Raw genomic sequence first — 16,485 nt, 5'->3', positions numbered from 1 at the left:
CATTCAGGGCATAGGCATGGGTAAAGATTTCATGACAAAAGCACCAAAAGCAACTTCAAACAAAAGCAAAAATTGATAAATGGATCTAATTAAACTAAAGAACTTCTGCACAGCAAAAGAAACCATAATCAGACTGACAACCTACAGATGGGAGAAAATTTTTGTGATCTATTTATCTGATGGAGGCCTAATATCCAGAGTCTACAAGGAACTTAAACAAATTTACAAGAAAAAAAAATTAAAAAATGGGCAAAAGACATGAACAGACATGTCTCAAAAGAAGACATTTATGCAGCCAACAAAGATGTTAAAAAAAAGCAAATGCAAATCAAATTCACAATGAAATACCATCTCATGCCTGTCAGAATGGTGATTATTAAAAAGTCCAGAAACAACAGATGCTGGTGAGGATGCAGAGAAAAAGGAATGATTTTACACTGTTGGTGGGAGTGTAAATTGGTTCAACCATTGTGGAAGACAGTGTGGCAATTCCTCAAAGATCTAGAGGCAGAAATACAATTTGTCCCAGCAATTCCATTACTGAGTATATACCCAAAGGAATATAAATCATTCTGTTATGAAGATACATGCACACGTGTGTTCACTGCAGTACTATTCACAATAGCAAAGACATGGAATCAACCCACATGCCCATCAATGATAGACTGGATAAAGCAAATATACATATACACCATAGAATCCTATGCAGCCATAACAAGGAATGAGATCATTTGCAGAGACATGAATGGGGCTGGAAGTTGTTATCCTTAGCAAACTAACACACGAACAGAAAACCAAACACTGCACGGTCTCACTTTTGTAAGTGGGAGCTGAACGATGAGAACACATGGACACATGACGGGGGACAACACACACTGGGGCCTGTTTGGGGTGAGGTTGGAGGAGTGAGAGCATCAGGAAGAATAGCTAAGGAATGCTGGGCTTAATACCTAGGCGATGGGTTGATCTGTGCAGCAAACCACCATGATACACGTTCACCTATGTGAAAAACCTGCACATCCTGCACATGTACCCCGGAACTTAAAATAAAAGTTGAAGGAAAAAAAAAATAATCATTTATGGAGCTTGCTTAAAATGCATGTGCCTGGGCCATACTGAGAATTTTATTTCAAGTCTGGTTATGCATATTTAAAACTCCTCTACTAAGTCTGATGAGCACATATCCACAATTAAGAACTATGACTTAATGTCATATAAGACTATATTTGTCCTTGATTTATTTTCGTATCAATGTGAAGATGTAATGAGACAGAGTTCTGTTAAAACCAAGAATTCTTCAGAAATGAATGTGTGTTAGCAGTGACAAAACATCAGAATAGTGAGAAATGGTAAGACCATGCAACTCTTTCACATTGCAGCATGTCGCCAACTAGAATATAAGGTGCCATCCATGACAACCCATCATGACAGCCCAGTGTCCTCCAGGCTATGCTGTTTGTTGGAAAAAATCAAGAACCTGGGCTATAACCCAAGAGTTTCTGACATACCATTCAGGCTGAGGAAGACCCAGAAACTTCTGGGCCATGTGAACCACAGCCACAGCCTCATCAGCAAGCACCAAAAGCACTCGGGAGGCAGGAGTAATGCTGGTGGCAAGCGTCACCACAGGATCAACTTTGACAAACCTCACCTAGGTTCCTCTGGGAAAGTTGGTATGAGGATTACCACTTAAAGAGGAACCAGAGCTCCTGCTCAAATGCCAACCCCAATAAATTGTGGACTTTGGTCAGTGTACAGACACAGGTGAATGCTGCCAAAGACACAACTGGACCTGCCCCCACCATTGATGTGGTGTGATCACGCTACTACAAAGTTCTGGGAAAGGAAAATCTACCAAAGCAACCTGTCATCATGAAGGCCAAATTCTTCAGCAGAAGAGCTGAGGAGAGGATTAAGGGTATTGGAGGTGGGGCTTGAGTCCTGGTGGTACGAAACCACATGGAGGGAGATTTGTTAAATGCTAACAACTGCTACAAAAAAAAAAAAAAATATATATATATGAAGTTAAATCCAGGTACTGTGATTGTTCACCTGATTTTTGGTTCTTGTGATGGTGCTTTCCTGTGTACAGATAGTTGTTAAAATTTGGTGTTCCAGCAGTGGGGAGATGAATGGTGTGGCTTCTATTCCTCCATCTTGTTCCACCCTCTGTGGTTTGGTTTTTAAAAATTAGTTTTGGAAAGTTCTTGACCATTATGTCTAAAAAGATTGGTTCAACATATGCAAGTCAATAAATGTGCTCCAATTTACACGTATGTTAGAAAACTTGGTATTAGCCCATGTGCCTCTCACATTGTATTTTTCCCCCAACATTCGTCTCTCTCCATTCTCCAGTATGAATAATTTAATTGACAGTATTCAAATTCATGCGTCTTTTGCGCTGATGTTCAATCTGCTATTAAGCCTTTCCAATTTATTCTTAATTTCAGATACTCTGTTTTTCAATCTTAGGATATACTTGAATCAGTTTTTAGGAATTTCATTTATCTTTTGATGTTCTCCACATTTTTATTCATTTTGTTCATCTTTTACTCCCATTTATTTAACCTACTTATAGGTTAATTTAGTCTATAAGAGTCAATTTAAAATCATTTTATTCTAATTGCAATGACTTTTTAATCTGTTGGTCTCCTTTCATTGACTATTTTTTGACTTTCTGATTAACAGTCATATGTTACTTTTTTCACATCTCATACTTTTTTATGGTATGCTGGATACTGCATTTAATAAACTTTTACATTTTAGAATAGATTTAGATTTGCAGAAAAATTATGAAATTGTGTGGAGAGTTTCCACATACCCCTGTGAGAAAACATTTAAATGGTCCATTTTCAGCCATGGTGAATCTTAAGCACTGGCAGCCAGCCTGCGGATGTGACAAACTGCACGGCTCATGCACCTAGAAAGTCACAATAAGTGGACAGAATGTAGAGGGGGGTTAGCCAATAAAAGGGAAGAAAGTTTCATTATTGGGAAATCAAAACTTAAGTGGGGAAAGGGACTGGGGTATAATCTTATAAGGGGGATAATGAAACTTAGGTGACATCCAGGAAGATTGTAACCCGATAGTACTAGACCAATGAGGAACTGGGGGAAGGACTTGCATGCTAGGAGATAAGTTAGCTGCTGTAACTGCCTCAGATGTGCCTGCCTACCACACACCTGATCTTGTAAGACCACCATTAAGTCTTGCTTCCACTGTTCTTCGTGTCTCTGAGTCCAGAGACACAGTTTGGATGGGTAAATGTGTTTCTCACACCCCGCATCCAGTTTCTCCTCTTATCAATATCTTACGTTAGTATGGTATATTTGTTACAATCAATGAGCCAACATTAACATATTATAGGCATACCACAGAGATATTACAAGTCTGGTTTCAGATTACCACAATAAAGTAAATATCACAATAAAGTGAGTTAATATTTTTTTGGTTCCCAGTGAATATAAAAGTTATGCTTTCACTATACTGTATAGTCTATTAAGTGTGCAATAGCATTATGTCTAAAAAACAATGTACATACCTTGGTTAAAAAATACTTCATGAGTATAAAATGCTGACACAGAGATTTGAAGTGAGTACATGCTGTTGGAAAAATGGTACCAATAAATTTGCTTGATGTAGGGTTGCCACAGACCTTCATTTCATAAAAACTTTAATGTCTGCAAACTGCGATGAAGCAAAGCGCAATAAAAAGAAATATGCCTGTATGATTAACTAAAATCCATACTTCATTCAGATATCCTTAGTTTTTACCTAATGTTCTTCTTCTGTTCTAGCATCCCACCCAGGATATCACATTACATTTAGATGCTGCATCTTCTTGTGCTTTGTTTGGTGGACAGTTTCTGACTTTCCTTGTCATTAATGACGTTGAAAACCTTGAGTATTGATTACACGTTTTGTATAATATTCCCTAATTGGTCATTGTCTGTTTTCTTTGTGATTAGGCCAGGGTATGAATTTTTGGGAGGAAGACCACAGAGATGAAGTGCCATTTTCTTCACATTATATCAAGCGTACATACTACCAACAGGACTTATCACTGCTCATGTTAATTTTGCTAAAGTAGTGGACTTCAGGTTGAATTACCGTAAAATTACTCTTTGTTCACCCTTTCCATGCTCTACTGTTTTTAAAGAAAACCCCTAAGCATAGCCCACACTTAAAGAATGAGGAGTTAAGCTAAGTACTCCTCCTTGGAGAGAATGTATCCCTTGCGTCTCTTTCAGCCATAATCCACTGTTATTATAGAGGAGTCCTGTTGGTACAGCAGTAAGGTGTGAAGGATGAGTATTCTTTAATCTTAAGATTAATTCTCAGTCTCAGTGGGACTATGTCTCTCATACGTGACTTTCAGAAGTTTGTTTTTTCCTAGTGCTACAGCTTTTTATTTCCCTCCTCCTTTCCCTGGCCATGATATTTCAAATCTATTCCTTGAGCCTCTTATCCCTATTGACTTTCTTCCCTCTCTTCTCTGCCCAGTGACAGGAAGGTGAGGCAGGAAGGCTAGAGGGATCTGAGGTGGGAGTGATCCCTTTCCCCAGCTAAGAAAGACTCACAAAGTCTTTTCTTCTAGACAGTAGGTTTTTGTTATGACGAAGGATCTGGGTGTATTCACAATTGGTACTCTTCCCTTCCCCATGTTAAAGCAATGAACGGATCTTCTAAAGCACACAGAGATTTGGCAAACCCTAAGGAGATTTTTCACTTTATGCTAGTTCAAACCCAGTCTCTAGCAATTTATCAAAATTATCATTTAAATGTTTCTAACATTGTGTCACTCCAGTGACTTCTGCTTCAGGTGCAACTCTCTGCATGTCCCTGTTTCTCTTCATTTTGGAATAATAGGTTTCCCTACAACCTTGGTCCTTTGACAAAGCCTAGAAAAGTCATTGATTTTCAGTTTATTGAAGTTTTTCTTATTGAAAAGATGAGAGTGACAACTTTCAAGCTCTTTTTAAAGCTGATACAGAAACCCTGAACATTATGTTTCAAAGAACTGTAGAGACTGGAATGAACATGATTTTTCCCTACTTTTTTTTTTCAAATATTTGTAAAACTTTAAGTACAAAGGACTGCATATATGGAATGATTGTAGAAATTTTGTTGTCTTTCTTTAAAAAAATTTAACAAAAACCAATCTGTCTTTTCCACAGACTAATACTTTAATTTTCACCATAAGGGAATCCTTTATAAACTTACGTCTTTGTTAAAATAAAGACAATAAGAATTTGCTTGGTGATGACAACAAGGTGGTAGAATAAGAGGTCCCAGGCTTCACTACTGCCCACAGAGAGTTAAACTAGCAGCTATCCACAGATAAGAACACCTTGGTGAACACCTTCCAAATAGCAAAAGGGCCCAAGTCACCTGTGTGGTCCATGGAATGAAAAGGAGCTGCATGGAAAGGGTAAGAGAAAGGATCTCACTTTGACTGTGTTGCCCTCCCACCCCCCAAGTTGGCACAATGCCACACAGGGAGGAATCTCCAGGGACCACAGTTTCTACGGAAGGAAAGAGAACTGGAGGTGGACATCCAGCTCTCCTAACATTCCGAGATGCTTCCCAGGAAGTCCACTCCCATCTCACCTCAAAGACAACACAGTGGAAAATAGCACAGCACAGCTAGACCACCAGGGGTCAGGAAGAAATAAAGCAAGGAGGCAGAGGCCACAGCAGTGAGCATGTGGATCTTGGTGGTAGCTCTATGTGCCTGTCAGTGGTGGCATCAAATCAGAGGTACTACCTAACAGTATAGCCCACCCACAAAGCCATGCTGTGGTCACTACCAGAAACAGTGGGATGTTTTATCTGGCTTGAATTCCTAGATAGCCAGCCTCTAGGACCAGTCTCAGACCTCACCCAGGACAATATCTTTGATGAATGTAGATGCAGAAATCCTCAATGAAATCCTAGCAAACAAAATTCAACAACACATTAAAAGAATCATTCACCAGAATCAAGTGGAATTTCTCCCTGGGAAGCAAAGATGGTTCAACATATGCATATGAATAAATGTTATACATCACATTAGCAAGAATGAAAGACAAAAACCATGTGATCATCTCATGTCATCTCACTAGATGCAGAAAATTATTTGACAAAATAAAACATCCATCCATGATGAAAACACTCAACAAATCAGGTATAGAAGAAATGTACCTCAACACAATAAAAGCTATATATGACAAGCCCACACCTAACATTATACATAGTGAAAAATTGAAACCCTTTGCTCTAAGATCCAGAACAAGACAAATGTGCCCACTCTTCCCACCTGTATTCAACATGGTACTGAAAGTTTTTGCCAGAGCATTTAGGCAAGAGGAAGAAATAAATGGGATCCAAATAGGAAAGGAAGAAGTTAAGTTGCTGCTGTTTGCTGATGATATGATGTTGTATATAGGAAATCCTAATGATTTCATCAAAAAGCTGTTAGAACTAATAAATGAGAAAAGTAAAGTTGCAGGATACAAAATCAATACACAAAAATTAGTAGTGTTTCTACACACTAAGAACAAACATTTCAAAAAAGAAAGAGAACAATTGCATTTAAAGTTGCTATACTGAATACAATTAACCTAGGAAGAATAAATTTAAGGAGGTGAAGGATCTGTACACTGAAAACCTGTAAAACATTAATGAAAGAAACTGGGGAAGACACAAATAAATGGAAAGATATCCTGTGTTCATGAATGAAAAGAATATTGTTAAATTATCCATACTACCCAAAGCAATCTACAGATTCAGTACAATTCCTGTCCAAATTCCAATGTAAATTTTCATTTTATGGTTGATCCATAACTTGGCTATTCATTTATAAAATGAAAATTTAATAAAATAAAATAAAAAATTTCTAAAATGTATATTGAATCCCCCAAAACTTCAAATAGCCAAAGCAATCATGAGCACAAAGAACAAAGCCAGGGGCATCATATTACTTGATTTCAAACTATATTATAAAACAATAGTAATTCAAACAGAATAACACTGACATAAAAGTAGACTCATGGAACAGAACAGAGAGCCCAGAAATGAACCCAGGCATGTACAGTCAATTGATTTTTGACAAAGGTGCCAAGTATATGTATTGGGAAAATAACTCTTCAATAAATGGTGTTGAAAAAAACCTGTATATCCATATGCAGAGGAATGAAATTAGACCCTTATCTCACTCCATATACAAAAATCAACTCAAAATAATTTAAAAACTTAAATGTAAGACCTGAAACTGTAACATTATAGAACAGATCTCACAGGGAAAAAGCTCCATGACATTGGTCTGGGCAATGATTTTTTGGGATATGACTTTAAAAGCACAGGCAAGAAAAGCAAACATAAGCAATAGGACTGCAACAAATTAAAAAGCTTCTGTATAGCAAAGGAAACAGTCAATGCAGTGAAGAGACAATTTACTGAATGGGAGAAAATATTTGTGAATCATATTCATATTTGTGAATCATGCATCTGATAAGGCATTAATATCCAAATACATAAGCAACTTTATAGAAATAAAACAATCTGATTAAAAATGGACAATGTGACTTGGCATATAAAAAGGGGAAAATGGGCAAAGGACTTTAGCAGATATTTCTCAAAATAAGACATACAAATGGCCAACAGATATTTCCAAAAATGCTCCATATAACTAATTATTAGGGAAAAGCAAATCAAAACCACAATAAGATATTACCTCACACCTGTCATAATGGCTAAGAACCCTTTTACGCTGTTGGGAATGTAACTTAGTATGCAATTATGAAAAATTGTATGGCTGTTCCTCAAAAAAACATAAAATAGAATCCCCATATGATCCAGCAATCTGGGTATTTACTCAAAAAATTGAAATTAGTATGTCAAAGAGATGTCTGCACTCCTATGTTTGTTGCAGTACTATTCACAATAGCCAAGTTATGGATCAACCTAAGTGTCGTTCAAGAGACGAATGGATAAAGAAAATGTGGTGCATTTTGTGTGTGTGTGTGTTTGTCTATTTGCCTTTCTGTGTCTGGCTTATTTAACTTAGCGTGTTTTCCAATTTCATCCATGTTGTCACAAATGACAAAACTTATTTTTTTAAGGCTTAATAGTATTCCATGTGTGTGTGAGTGTACAGTGTGTGTGTGTGTGGTGTGTGTGTGTGTATATACACATACATGTGTGTATGTGTTTGTGTATTTTTTTTTTTTTGAGATGGAGTCTCGCTCTGTCGCCCAGGCTGGAGTGCAGTGGCCGGATCTCGGCTTACTGCAAGCTCTGCCTCCCAGGTTCACACCATTCTCCTGCCTCAGCCTCCCGAGTAGCTGGGACTACAGGCACCCGCCACCTCGCCCAGCTAGTTTTTTGTATTTTTTAGTACAGACAGGGTTTCACCGTGTTAGCCAGGATGGTCTCGATCTCCTGACCTCGTGATCCGCCCATCTCGGCCTCCCAAAGTGCTGGGATTACAGGCTTGAGCCACCGCACCCAGCCGTGTTTGTGTATTTTTTAAGGCTTAATAGTATTCCGTGTGTGTGAGTGTACAGTGTGTGTGTGGTGTGTGTGTGTATATCCACATACATGTGTGTATATACATGTACATATATGTGTATACACACACACCACACACAGTATATGCACACATATATACACACATACATATATGTATATACACACATACGTATATGTGTGTATATATACACACACACACTGTACACTCACACATACAATGGAATACTATTAACCCTTAAATAAGTTTTTTCATTTGTGACAACATGGATGAAATTGGAAAACATGTTAAGTTAAATAAGCCAGACACAGAAAGGCAAATACTACATGTTCTGTTTTTTTTCTTTTTGTTTTTTTTTGAGACAGAGTCTTGCTCTGTCACCCAGGCTGGAGTGCAGTGGCGCTATCTTGACTCACTGCAAGCTCCGCCTCCTGGGTTCACATCATTCTCCTGCCTCAGTCTCCCGAGTAGCTGGGACTACAGGCGCCTGCCACCACGCCTGGCTAAGTTTTGCATTTTTAGTAGGGACAGAGTTTCACCATATTAGCCAGGATGGTCTCGATCTCCTGACCTCGTGATCTGCCCACCTCGGCCCCCCAAAGTGCTGGGATTACAGGCATGAGCCACCGTGCCCGGCCTGCATGTTCTTACTTATATGTGGAATCTAGAACAAATGAACTCAAAGAAACAGGGTACAATGGTAATGTGTTAGTCCATTTTCTGTTGCTTATAAGAGAATGCCTAAAATTGAGTAATTTATAAGAAATGAAATTTATTTCTTATAGTTCTGGAGGTTGGAAAGTCGTAGGTTGAGGGACTGTCTCTGGTGAGAGACTTTTTGCTGGTGTGGACTCTCTGAAAGGTACTAAAGCAGCGCAGGGAATTACAGGTGAGGGGGCTGAGTGTGCTAATGTGTGCTCAGGTCTGTCTTCTTCTTCTTATAAAGCCGCCAGTCCCTCCTCCCCATGATAACTCATTTATCCATTAACTCATTAATCCTTGAAAAGATTAACCCATGAATGGGGGCAGAGCCTTCACGATCCAATCACCTGTTAAAGGACCTACCTCTCAATACTGCCGCATTGGGGATTAAGTTTCAACATGAGCTTTGTGGAGGACATTGAAACCATCGCAGGTGGTGACTACAGGCCGGGAGTTGGAGGAAATGAGATGATGGTCAAAGGGTACAAATCTTCAATTATACAGAAGGAATAAGTATTTTATTTCTTTGAAATATATTAGTCAGCATGGTGAATATGTTACTGATACACCAGGGGTTCAGTCTAGGTCCTGCTGCTCACTGCACAGAAAGTCAATGACTGAGATGATGAGTAATGTCAAGAAAGAAGGCTTTAATCAGGCTCTATTGCTGAGGATATGGGAGATCAGTCTCAAATCCATCTCCCTGACCTGCTAAAATTAGGGGCTTATATAGCAGAGAAGAAATGTAACTATGTATGGGAAAACAGGAACTGGAGAGGGGTAAGAAAGCAATCATGATGAGTGAGGAGCCTGGTGTCTCATTGTCTGGTTGTGGTAATCTGAAGAGTTTCAGTTCTTTGATACTTTTTGAGAGGCCTGCGGGGTCTTCCCCTGAGGAAAGAACTCAGATAAAACAAATGTAGGTTTCAGGCTTTAAGCCCAGAAGGGTCACTTTCTATGTTTATCCCAAACAAACAAATAAACAAACAAAAAACTGTCTGTGGGACTATTGGGTTGGCTTTAGTCTCCCTTTTCTATGTATCAGTGCCTCAATCATGGGGAATCTGGTTGTTAATCTTTCTGGCTGCCTCATGCTAAGGAGGGGCATGGATTCAAACGTTAATCTAATGCTATCATTTTCTTCTGAAACACAGTCCAGTGCTTCCGCCAAAGACAAATCTCAGCAGGACCAGTCTGACTGCAAAATAAGCTTCAGTCCCATACACTTGGCCTGATTATCCAGACAAAGTGCAGCAAGAATCATTGTCCAGATAGGCTCTCTTAAATTGGCCTTGCTGGAACCTTTCACAAGGCCATTTCAGTCAAAGTCCTGGAAAAATGACCAGTTCCTCTAACTGTGTTCAGTTCTAAAAACAAACAGGTTCTTGTTGAACTTATGCAAACAAGCACATTGCCATAAATTAAGCATCATTCTTAGCAAACTATCACAGGAACAGAAAACCAAACACCGCATGTTCTCACTCATAGGTGGGAACTGAACAATGAGATCACTTGGACTCGGGAAGGGGAACATCACACACCGGGGCCTATCATGGGGAGGGGGAAGCGGGGAGGGATTGCATTGGGAGTTATACCTGATGTAAATGACAAGTTGATGGGTGCTGACGAGTTGATGGGTGCAGCACACCAACATGGCACAAGTATACATATGTAACAAACCTGCACGTTATGCACATGTACCCTAGAACTTAAAGTATAATAATAATAAATAAATAAATAAATAAATAAATAAATAAAAAGAATATTCACACATAATTTATAAATTCTGGAGAAATTAGGCAGAGTAAGAAATATGCCTCAAATTCTGTTTATAACACAATACTGTATTCAATTGTTAAATGCTATAGATAGCTCAAAATGAAAAAAAGTTCTCCAGGCTCTCAAGAATCAGCAATGTTTCAAACAAAAAAAGCTGTAAAAATTATTTCAGTCCCCTATTAGTTCAGTCCATACAATCAACTCCTGTGTCTCTTGAAAGAAGTTCATTTTGGTTGTCAGCTTCTCCTGGGTCTGAAGACAAGGCTTCAACTGTATCGATGTTCAAGATTTAGCAGGGCCTTTTTCAGACCCATGAGTCAAAATCCTATAACTTAACAGCACAAGGATTAGTTAACAGAATATTTCTACTAAAGAAAGTCCCATTATTCTAACATGTCACAAATTAAAACACTGTGATTTGGTGTTCAGTAGTTACTGCCTGTAGCACTTCAATCATTGTATTAAAGTGATTAGGTTGTTCCTTGCATATAACTAATTAGTAGCATTCTGGTGACAGAATTTTGATCCAAAGCATCAAAAAGTGATAGGTCCTGTGCCAAGCTTATCAAAGTAAGACAACTAACTTTTCTCTCCATCATTAAAAAATGGTAAATGCAAATATAAGTTTTGGAAATTCAATAAGGATAAATAATGTCTTTTTACTTAAATATTATACAACAAAATAGGGACAAAGTAAGAACAAGCACACAATAATTTCTTCACAGCTATTTAAAAAAGCATCATCACACATTTCATTTTTATATTTGAAATTTTAATTTTAGGCTGCAAAAACAAAAACAAGCAAACAAACAACAAATAACTTGAAAACAGGCTTGTCAAATGATGGAAATTCATCCTTTCTAGGGAAGCAGAAGGTAGACCCCTACGACAGAGAAAAGATGCTTAGTTAATGGAGGTTAAATTTAAAAGTACAGCTAAATGCAGTCTAAATTATGAAAATCCTGTTCTATTCACCTCACTGTGGTACCAGTAACTATACTAAGTCAGGTTACTTTACGGTTAACTATGTCACCTATAACACAATAAGCCATTAACAATCTAATACAGTTACTGGGTGTGCTTATACTGGAAATTCTTAACTATATAGTTGTGTTGCCAATTTGTTTTAAATGATGAATTGTCTTAGTATAAGTCACTGCATTTCTATAACAAAGCAATGAAAGGCACAGCTAATCTGAGTGGACTTAACCCTATTCAACAACCAGCTGAAAAAATACTTTGGTTCTTCAAGAAAAAAATCACAAAAAAGTGTTTCCTTTAACAGTTGTTAATTTTCCCAGCTGTACTCCAAGAGCCACATAAAAATATTCCAGAAGAACCAAATTATGTAGCAATGAATGAACAAGTGTGACAGAATTTGTGCATTCAACGTCTCGGGCAGAAAAACTAGTTAAAATGCCAGGTAGAACAAATTGGTCTTTAAAATATCAGTTTCCTGTCGTTTAAAAAAATTAACCTAGTCTACCAAGAAAATACAAAAACATAAGGCTGTAAGTGAATAAGAGTTGTGTTTAGGGTACTATCGTGCAGGTTATCCTCAAGGCCACATACATCCTGCTTCATTACTGCTTGTGCTCTGCTGGATTTTAATCCTTCTTTGGGTCATAGTCTGGATCGTTTTCCTCATCTCCTTCTACTTCTCCTTCCTCATCCACTTCTTCACCTTCTTCATCATAATCATCATCATCATCTTCAGTAGCTTCCCCAGTAAAGTATAACACTGATCCTGGGATTATACACTAAGGTAAAAAGTGACCAATTTCGAAGTCTGCAGCAAGGATTGCTTCAGCAGCATCATCCAGATCTCCACTCTCAGAAACTTCAGGAGGGGCAAAAACATTAAAGAAAGAGTCATTGGAAACTGTTTTAGTCAGAGTACGAACTGTCCCACGTCCCTTGTCTTTCTGCTGCTTCTTAATGGTTTTCAAAGTGACATTCTTTCCTTTTTCCAATCTATTTGGCACCCTGTAAAACCCATAATTTTTGGTCCATCAAAATAAAAGGGATCAGAATCATCTGGTTCTGACCTCATCCTATATGTCTTTGTCAGCACTTCATTTTTAAAATATTCATTGGTTTCAAAGTGAAATTCTAAGACAAAACTCATGGGCTGGCCAGCATCTGAGAACTTCACTTTAATATCTTCCAAGTGCTTCAGAATAGGTTCATCACGTTCCTGAAGCATATTGTGTCGGGAATTGGTGGGTTCTTGGTCTTGCTGACTTCAAGAATGAAGCCACGGACCCTCGCGGTGAGTGTTACAGTTCTTAAAGATAGTGTGTCCGGAGTTTGTTGCTTCTTCCAGGTGGGTTCGTGGTCTCGCTGGCTTCAGGAGTGAAGCTCTGTGGAATTCCACAGAGTGCTGATTGGTGCATTTACAATCCTTGAGCTAGACACAGTGCTACACAGAAAAGTTCTCCAAGTCCCCACTAGGTTAGCTAGACACAGAGTTAGCTAGATACAGAGTACCAGTTGGTGTATTTACAAACCTTGAGCTAGACGCAGAGTACTGATTGGTGTATTTACAAACCCTGAGCTAGACACAGAACGCTGATTGGTGCGTTTACAATACTTAAGCTAGACACAGAGTACTAGATGGAAAAGTTCTCCAAGTCCCCAGTAGGTTAGCTAGACACAGAGTTAGCTAGATACAGAGTACCAGTTGGTGTATTTACAAACCTTGAGCTAGACACCGAGTACTGATTGGTGTATTTACAATCCTTGAGCTAGACACAGAGTGCTAGAAGGAAAAGTTCTCCAAGTCCCCACTAGGTTAGCTAGATACAGAGTGCTGATTGGTGCACATACAATCCTCTGGCTAGATATAAAAGTTCTCCAAGTCCCCATCCCTTCAGGAGCCCAGCTGGGTTCACTCAGTGGATCCTACACCCAGGCTGCAGGCGGAGCTGCCTACCAGTCCCCAGCTGCGCCTCACTCCTCAGCCCTTGGGCTGTCCATGGAACTGGGCACCATGGGAGCAGGGGGCAGCGCCTGTCCGGGAGGCTCAGGCCGTGAGGGAGCCCACCGCAGTGGAGGGAGCTCAGACATGGCGGGCTGCAGGTCCAGAGCCCTGCCCTGTGGGGAGGCAGCTACACCCGGTGAGAATTTGAGTGCAGCGCGGGCGGGCCGGCACTGTTGGGGGACCCTGCCCAACCTCTGCAGCTGCTGGCCGGGGTGCTAAGCCCCTCACTGCCCTGGGCCTGCAGCACTGGCCTGCTGCTCCGTGTGCGGGGCCCTCAGAGACTGCAGCCGTGCCCACCACAACTCGCACTGGCCCGTGAGCGCCACACGCAGCCCCGGTTCCCGCAGGCGCCTCTCCCTCCACACCTTCCGGCAAGCAGAGGGAGGAGGCTCCGGCCTCAGCCAGCCCAGAGAGGGGCTCCCACAGTGCCGTGGCGGGTTGAAGGGCTCCTCAAGCGCTGCCAGAGTGGACGAGGAGGCTGAGGAGGCGCTGAGAGTGAGGGCTGCTAGCACATTGTCACCTCTCAGTATCACTGAGCAAGTCAACATTCTTAAAAACAATTAACCAAAATTCAGGCATTCCTTTGGCATCTTCTTTTTCTTCATCTTTTTTCTCATCTTCAATCTTGGCCTTTTCTTTCAACTCCTCTGAGATCTCATCTTATTCTCTGGTTTCCATTCACTTCTGTAGGTTCATAAATTGCATTAATAATCTCAAATCGCTTATCAAATAGAGGCTGACAGAGAACGGCATACTTCCTTTCAAGATTGTGAACTTCCTCATAGAATTGGGCTTCTATATGTGCACATTTAACTTACAGGTTTTTGAGAGCATTCACTTGTCTTTTAACTACCCTAGGCAGGCTTTCAGTGTATCCTGTTGGATACATTGTTGGTGTTTCTATTATACCATCAAGTCTTTCTTGAAGAGCTGAAGAATCTGAGGATTTTGCATCATCTGAAAGGTTAGCTGACGTGCTTTGATTTTTGTTTCTTCACCAGTTTCTTCTTCTTCTACTTTTTTAACGTCATCCAAATCTTGATCAAATTCAGACTGTTCTTTGTTGTCAATGTCTGCCATGTTGTAAGAACTCCAAATATCGGCAGCTAGTATGGGGAGCCAGGTGGCCAGAGCTGCACAGGCAGTGACTCAGGGTGGCAGTGGTGGCTCCAAGAGCAGATGGCACTAAGAAAGCCATCACACATTTTCAAGATTGGTTTCTAGATACAGTAGTGACAACTGATTAGGTAACATTTTCAAATACAGTAAATAATAATCCATTGCACATTTCTAAATTACTGAAAGTTTCAAGTGTTCTCACCACAAAACATAGGTATTTGAGGTCATGAATATGTTAATTAGGTTGATTTAGTTCACACTGTATTCATAAATCATAGCCTCACATTGTACTCCATAAATATATACAACTATAATTTGTTAAACTACAATAAAAATAAAGATTAAAAAAATCAACCTGTGTTTTAAGGTCATATAAATGGCTTTCTGATTCTTTCCCGAGAAGTTTTTTTAATAGGAAGAGAACTCAAAGATATAGTATGTAGAATCCAGGAAGGATAACATGGACACACAGGAAGGGTTATGGCGGGAAAGAATGTAAATATGACCTGGAAGGTTGGGTTGACACAGTCACATTTTGCCTACTCAGATATTTTACTTGGGTCAGCCAGTGTGAACTGCCAGTTTAACATGTGGGGAAAGTAGAACAGTGCATGTTTCAACCTCAGCCATCTTATGAGGCAGCACATCTTGGTTCCTTTATTTTACCTATTCTCTCTGGGTTACCCACATGGGGACTGAGGCACGTGCATTATTCCCTGCTTCCTAAGAGCCGCACTGATCTGCCTCTTTTTCTATCTTTGAGAATTTTGCTTAGAAGTCAAGGTCAAGTTGCAAGGGGGAACTGTAATTGGCCTGGTTTGGTATCCTTGGATTAAGAGGGAGGAAGGAACAATTGTCAAAGCACCCTTCTTTCTTTTGATCACAGGTGATCCTATGCTGAGAGGAGTATGGTTTTATAAGCTTTTCAAGAAGGGGCAAAACCAGGCAGTGAGAAAGCAAATCTCTTCTCTCTAGTGCAAAATGTAGAGGGGCCATGATAAGGCTTAGAGCATGGTGCAATACATTATAAGCACTCAATAGCTATTAGTTGAGTGAATCAAGTGCTGTGGGTTTCTTCCCTCTTGTCTTTATGGCACCTTATTACTCTTTGGGTATCTGTAACTGATGCTGATGATGTCTACTGATGTCCTGATGTCCCTCAGTAACTTCTGGAACTTTTCCCAGTGTTTTTCTTCTCTGAAAAGAAGGCACTTGAAGGTCCTACAATTTAATCTAGCCCAAGTTACGTACCACCTTGAACATTTGCTGTGTTTCATAAGTTAGGTAGAGTCTATCTGGAAAATACAGAGGCACATCATTGGGGCCACCACTGCTTTCCCACCCTATTTTGATCAAAGAGTGTCCAAGGAGGTCCTATCTTCAGAAACCAGC

At 39.7% G+C, this 16,485-nt stretch overlaps 2 pseudogenes; one reads left to right on the top strand and one right to left on the bottom strand.

Moving 5' to 3' along the window:
- Positions 1–1,357: 1,357 nt before the first annotated feature.
- Positions 1,358–11,902, top strand: LOC112610695 (annotated as a pseudogene).
- A 359-nt stretch (positions 11,903–12,261) lies between these two features.
- On the bottom strand, positions 12,262–15,132 carry LOC112610928 (annotated as a pseudogene).
- Positions 15,133–16,485: the final 1,353 nt, after the last annotated feature.

Source organism: Theropithecus gelada, chromosome 17 (genome assembly GCF_003255815.1).
Source record: "Theropithecus gelada isolate Dixy chromosome 17, Tgel_1.0, whole genome shotgun sequence".
Classification (NCBI taxonomy): Eukaryota; Metazoa; Chordata; class Mammalia; order Primates; family Cercopithecidae; genus Theropithecus; species Theropithecus gelada.
The sequence above is the reverse complement of the archived record's forward strand: the minus strand, read 5'-3'. Positions and strand labels throughout refer to the sequence as shown.